Raw genomic sequence first — 7,330 nt, forward strand, 5'->3', positions numbered from 1 at the left:
GTACTTGAATATGGCAGAAACCATGAATATGGTATTTGAAAGGCTGGGACAGGGAAAACACTGATCGATTCCATAATATCTCTAGAGCTGAAGTTCCAAGGTTCTGTGATTTAAGAGAAGAGCATGATCTCAAAGTAAGGGTAGGGCTGCTATCATAGCCTGGAGGATGGAGTGACTTCTAATTCACACGAAGGTGTGCTGTGGGCCAGCAGGCTCCCCAGCCACATCCCTTCATTTCCACCTTCTGATTTGAGCTACAAATCCCATGAGGCTGGGGCATCTTGGAGGCAGCCAGGTGACTGGCAGAGGTCAAAGATTAGAGGTTGCTGAGATGGGAGTTGCTCCCTGTTGCCAGTAGGTCATCCCTGCTTGCAATGAAGCTATTCCCATCCCAAGCTGCTGCACGGCAATGCTGACCATGGTGGCATGGGCAGATCTGGGTTTAGAGGCTGTCAGCAGCCATCCACAGGAGCCGGCCCTGGGATCAGATCAATCTGGGTTCAAGAGCTTACTCTGTCCCATCCGTGCTGTGTGACTTTAGGCAGCTTCTCTCTCCTCTCTGAGCCTGTTTCCTCACTGTGAAATAGGGCACCTTAGTGATTGGATCTGACTCCCACGGTACACTTGAAGATGTGGATTAGGTGGTGCAGGGGTGTTGAATAAGTGGCAGGTAGGTTGAGCAATCCCCACCCTGAGGGTGACCCTCTAGGAGGGGCACTGGGTGGTCAGCCCTGCCAGAGGTCATGGCTGGGTCTGCACGAAACTGGTGGCTGCAGAGGGGCCGGACTGACTCCCCCAACCACTGCCAGGCTGAGTTGAGGGCAACTGGCTCCCCAGCTGCCAGGTAGCTACTGACATTTTTATGGGCAGATCACAGGTAATGAGCTTTCCCTCCCAGACCTGGGGACATTTGAGAAAATTGTATTCAGGTTGGAGAGTGAGAGCGGGGAGAACAGGGTCAGGAAGTGAGAGGCTCTCCTGCCTCTGCCCACCTCCATCTCTACCTCCATCCCCACTGCAAAGGAGAGAATCAGCTGAAACCATCCAGCCCACGTGGGGCTCAGCCCACTAGGGGTGGGGCAGGAAGCAGGTTTCTCTTCTCTCTCAGGATTACTTTGTGCTGAATTCTGTGGTCTCAGAGGCTGATTCCTTGACATTACAGATGGGCAGTAACTGTGCTCCAATGCCATCCTTCCTCCTTTCACTCATGCATCATGCAAATTTATGCACCCACCCATCCAACAGATACTTTTGGAACACTCTCCTTGCTCAGGCACTGTGTAAGGACAGAGAAAAGGTTCCTGTCCTTCCCAGGAACATTCACTTTCTCATTCATCTACTCAACAGATGTCTACTGAGCTGTTATGTGTTGGCCACCATGGCTAGTGGAGATACAGTGACGATCCAATAGGACACCATCCCAATGCTCGGGGGCATCAAAGAGGATGACAATCCAGGCTTTGGGCATGGACACCGATGGGTATTGCCGAGAATACAAATGATGGATTCTTCAGGACAGTGATAATAGACATTGATCGTGCCCCCAAAGTCATCACTGATGACTTCCATCGATGATGGTATCCTCAAAGTACTGGTGCTAAGCATTGATGTGCCCCTCTGGACATTGGTAATGAACTCTGACGGTGCTCCTATGGTATCAAGGGTGGGCACTGTTGGTACCCCCCAAGGCCACTGCTGCTGGGCACTAACAGTGCTCCAATGACATCAGTGATGGGCACTGGTGAGCTAAGGACATTTCTTTGCTTCTGCTGGAGATCTCAGCTCATCCTCACATTTGGCCTCCCTTCCCCCACCCAATTAATGCTCTTACAGGCAGATGGATCTTGGGCTGACCCGGTGGCCCAAAACATGATGTGATGGTGGCCATCCCTGGCCTCCCCTTGATTGGCAGGGCTGGCTCTCCACTGGAGGCCAATTGATCCTCTTGCCTGGGATTCTGTCTCTAGCTAGAATGTCATTTTCCACACACACACAAAACCCCTCTTTCTTGTAATTACTGAGAATTACTTATGAAGAGAGAGACAGAGTGCGCATATTGATTGCTACCCCCGAGAAGCTAAGGAATCATTTAGCGCAGATTAACCTAACTTTCTTTTGCCTTTTGGGAAGTTGGACTCCGAGTTATTTAAGGAGATTAATCAGCTCGTAAGAGATCCAGACAGTCTTCTTTCCTCTTCTATTGCTTTTTGGACTAGTGGGGGCCATGTCATTTTTTACCCTGCCCTCAAAATATCTTTTTCCTCATGCCCTACCACCCTGTCTCTATTTCCATCATTCTTGCCCAGTCTGTTCAGTTCAGCAGGATTCTCTGCAGGCCCCTGTTTTGGAAAATTGGTAGGCATACCTCTTGTTGTCATTAGTTTACCTGGATACATTGTTCCCTGGATCTGAGGTTCCACACAACCTCAGAGAGGGCTGGGTCACCCCAGGTAAGTCTCCCCATCCAAGCGCTGGGTCTCTGCAACTGTCACATAGGAAGGATCCAGCCATTCCATCACTCTGGCAGTGGCTTCCAGAGGCTTTTCTGCGAGGCTTGCACATTGATTCTGCAGATGTCAATCCTGCCCATCCACTCTTCTGGGCTTCCAGGTGCAGCTCAGCTCCTCCTCTTCCCTTCTAGGAAGCTGTCCCAGACTGTGCCATCGTCTGGGAACACTGATCCTGCTTAGTAAGGTGAGGATGAGGGGAGGAGAGAGGAGAGAAAGAAAGCCAGAGAGAGGAAGGGGAGGAGAAGAGAAAAGGTTGTGAGAGGTCCCGGGGAGGATTCAGCATTTGTCTGTCTCTGCAGCACATCTTGCAGAGTGGAAAGAGGATGGGTTCTGGAGCCAGACAGATTTGGGTTCAAATCTCATCTCCAATCCTTCCTGGCTGTGTGACCTTGGGCAAGTCACTTCACCTCTCTGAGTTTCAGGCCCTTCATCATTCAAATGAGATGATAATAGTTCCTACCTCACAAGGTTGTTACCATTGTCAAATGAGGTCATGAATGTGACATGCTTAAAACAAGGTCTGGCGCTTAGTAGGATCTCCACTGGGAGCAGGTAGATATCGCCAGGTCCCAGACTTGATGGAGGGACTCTTCATAGATCTTCTGTGAAGACTTGCTGTATGGTATGAAACTTCATCTTTGCCTTGGGGATCTCTGTTCCTCCTCCCCAACCCCACTTTCCCAGATAGATGCAGAAGGGGCAGCCTGTGTGCCTGGGCTCTGGGAGGTGACGAATCTCAGCTCCCGGGGTCTGAGAACATTGCAGAACATTGCAGGCCCTCGCTACCCCCTCTCTGCCACTTCTCTCCTCTTCCAGGAAAAAAGTTTGGAGTCAAATGGGTCCCGAGGTGGAATATTTTCCAAATGTCAGTGCAATCTGTGGTACATTACAGCTAAATGTGATCATCTCAGTGCCGGGCTCTGAATGTCAGCGCACTGGCCGTGATGGAGTGACAAACGGCAGGTTGACAGGTGGGGCAGCAGCCTCCCCGCTCCTGGGAAATCAGCCTGGTTGGGCAGGGAACTGGGCCAGCTCTGGGTTCAGCAGCTGGCAACCATGGGCCTCTATGGGGACACACAGTGGGCCTCGAGGAGTTCTGTGCATTTGGTGTGTGTGCACATATGTGAACACGTGCTCCAGTGTTCTGCATCTCTTTCTCCTCATCACTATGTCGGTGTGCACACATGCTTAGACACCCTGAGACAGTGTTCACTAAGCACAGGTGAGATCTGTGTGTGGCTGTGTATATGTGTTCTCCACCTCAAGGGGATATCGGATATCTGTGAGTTTGCACATATTAGTAGAACCCCTGGAATGGTGTGCATACATCTGCACTCACTGATCGTGAGACTGTGTGTAACTGTGTGGACATATACACCACCCACCTCTCGGAGCCTTTTATGTCTGTTGTGCACGCTATCTTCTTGTGCCCATATGTGTAGCTGTGTGTATGTGCAAGTGTGTGTAGTTCTGTGAATATGCAATTGTGTTTGCATGTGTATCCGCAGTCTCAGGACATCAGTGTGTGCATGCATGCGCGTGTCTAGGTTTGTAAATCCCATCTCAACTGCAAAGGTGGAAGGGGAGCCTGGAGTGGGGAGGGACTCTCTGCCTCGCTGCCCTCAGGGTGGGGGCATTTTGATGGCTGTCTGCTCTGTGGGGCCTGTGATTGGCTGGGTGGGATGGGGATTAAATTGCCTCCAATTACCAGACAGTGAATGAGGAGCTGTGAGGCCAGAGGGATGGAGTGTGTACGCCAGGATCTGCCAACCACAACGGGATTAAAAGGCCCTGTGCATGCAAATGGCCCCACGAGTCTGTGTGGGTGTATGCACACACTAACACCTGGGACCATGTGTTTTATGTCTCTGTGTGTGGGGATATGTGCCTGTGAACACACACAGGAGCATGTCTGTATTGTGTGTGTGATTATGAGAATGCAGATGTGTTCCTGTGTGTCTGTCTATGTGGCTGTCATTGTGCCTTTGTGGATGTGTATCTGGGGGATGTGCAGGTGTTATGTTGTTGTCACATTTTTGTCCATGTCTGTGAGCATGTATGTATGTATGTACATGTATATGATTCTTCATGTGTCCTTGTGTGTGAGTTCTGCATGGATGTCTTTGAGTGTGTGTGTATTTATGTGTGACTTCATATTTATGGGTGGGTCTCTGGTTTTCTCTGAATAGTCTGTGTGTGTGTGTGTATTTAAATATAAGGGTCTGTGAATCAGTGGCTAGGAAGGAAGAGGATGGGAGAAAACTATTCCCCATCCCACCCCACCCCAGCTGGTGATCAGAGTCCCAAGGCCTTCTCCCTCTGGCTGCACCGCAGGGTGGGCAGGACTCACACAGTCTGTAAAGGAGCCTGGCAAGGAGTTCCCTGGTAAGAGCTGGTGCTGAGCCTGGAACAGGGGATTTTATGGGTTAAATTGTATCCCCCTAAAATTCATATGTTGAAGTCCTAAACCTGTTGTACTTCAGAATGTGACCCTATTTGGAAATAGTGTGGTTGCAGATGTAACTTTAGTTAAGATGAGGCCATACTGAAGTCAGATGGGCCACTAATCCAATATGACTTGGGTCCTTATAAAAAAAAGAGAAATTTGGACACAGACACAGACATGTGTAGAGGGAAGAGGATGTGAAGAGATGCAAGGAGAAGAGGGCCATCTACAAGCCAAGCCAAGGAGAGAAACTAGAAAAGATTCTCCCTCACAGCCCTCCAAAGGAACCAACCCTGCTGACACCTGAATTTCCAGCTTCCAAGCCTCCAGGATTGGGAGATAATAAATTTCTGTTGATTAAGCCACCCAGTTTATGGTACTTTGTTATGGCAGCCCTAGCAAACTAATCCAGGGGTTGCAAAGTGTTAAAAGCGCTTCTCCCACCAGTTCCCTTCTGTTCCCTAAACACCCATCCCATAGATGTGTGTGCTGTGATCAGGGGCTGTGTCCTCTTGGCTCTGTGGTGGGGAGCCACTAGGCTCCCTCCAGCTCAGAGCACTCTGCCCTCCAGGCCTCAGTTTAGTAGCCTCCTCTGGGAGACCTTCCAGATAACCCCATCCCTGTCCCTGTCCTAGCCCCTCCCCTGCCCCCAGATATCACCTTGCTTCAAACTCTCCTGACAAAGCTGGGCTTTAGCACCTTTTCAAAAGTAAGTATATCTTCTCCCTATTTTTCTCCTCTCCCTGCATAGCTCTGTGTCCTGTATACAGCAGGTGCCCACTAAATGTCTCAGTGAGGGATCCTAGGCTTCCAGCCTCTTTCTGATCTTGGGATGGGAGAAGGACTCATCTCCACCCCTCCTCACCTCACATCGAGCTCCCTTGTCCGTGTCCTGACAGCTGCCATTACCCGAGGGCCGAGCTCCGTGCTTTTGTGTGGGCCACTTCCTGCTCTGAGCAACCCCAGGGAGGAGGTGCTATTTTGAGCCCCATTTTCCAAAGGGGAAGCTGAATCACAGGGAGGAGAAAAAAAACAGTCTAAGATTACACCTTAAAGTTCTTGAATGTCAGATCAGGAAGGAATTTAGGGATCCGTTAGGTCGCTCCTCTCAGCTGCCCCCATTTTACTGCTGGAGACACTGAGGTCCACGCAGTTCCTCTCCCTCCACCTGACCCTGATGCTCCTCAGAGTTCACCCTTGACCCATTGGCCCCATTATTCTACACAGTCTCCCCGGGAACTTCTTTGCTTTTACAACTTTAGCTATCCTGTGGACATGGTAACCGGCAAATCGCTTGTTAGTCCCCTCTCCTCTTTCTGAGCTCCAGCCCTGAATTTTTACGTCTTGCGCACATGGACTGCAGACCTCTCAAACTCAACATGTCCAAAATCAAACTGGCTTTGCCTGACCCCAGATCGGAGGCTTCTCCTGGGTTCCCTGCCTCATTACCAGCTCTGCCGTCCTTGTCACTCAAGCCTGAAGCCTTTGACCTCCTGTATTCACGATCCGCACATCCAGTCAATTGCCAGCTCCTGTCAGGTCTTCCATCTATTTCTCAGGTCTGCTGTTGCTGACCCAGCTTAAGCCTCAATTTCTCTCTCTGAGTTTCCTATGTCAGCCTCTCATATCAGCTAGAATTAGGCTTGGCTGCTTGGAACAGAAGACAAAAATAACAGTGACTTCAAAAAGTTGGAAGTTTATTTCTCTCCATGTAAACCAAGTCTGGATATGGGAAATTCAGAGCTGGTATGGTACCACCATAGGGTTGAAAGGAACCAAGTCTCCTTCTAGTTTATTTTCTAGTCATTTATAGGGTATAACCCTTGTCCTCATGATCCAAGATGGCTGCTTTGGCTCCAGCCATCTCAGCTGTGTTCAGCCAGCAGAAAGGAGAAAGGGACAGAAAAAGAGGCAAAAAGCACAGGCCAGCAATCTTCTAAGGAGGTATCCCAGAAGCTGCCACACACAAATTCTGCTCAGATAGTATTGGCTGAGATTCAGTCCATGCAATACATAGCTGTGATGGAGGCTAGGAAATGTAGTCCTTTTAATAGATAGCCATGTGCCCAGCTAGAAACTGGGGTTTCTCTGATTAAGGCAGATGGTGACACGGTGACCTCCCCCCGTCTTTATGGTTTCTCTCTTCTCTCTCCCTCTAATCTACCCTGGATACTGTAGCCAGGATGATCTTTCTCAAATGCAAATCTGTACATAAGGTTGTTCAAATAAAACTATAGGATTCCCAGTTAAATGTGGATTTCAGATAAACAATAAATACATGTTTTAGCATAAGTATGTCCTGTGCAATATTTAGGATATTAATACCAGAAAAAAAAGTTTGTTATTTATCTGAAATTCACATTTAACTGGGTGC

This window comes from Cynocephalus volans, chromosome 1, assembly GCF_027409185.1.
Source record: "Cynocephalus volans isolate mCynVol1 chromosome 1, mCynVol1.pri, whole genome shotgun sequence".
NCBI classification, from domain to species: domain Eukaryota; kingdom Metazoa; phylum Chordata; class Mammalia; order Dermoptera; family Cynocephalidae; genus Cynocephalus; species Cynocephalus volans.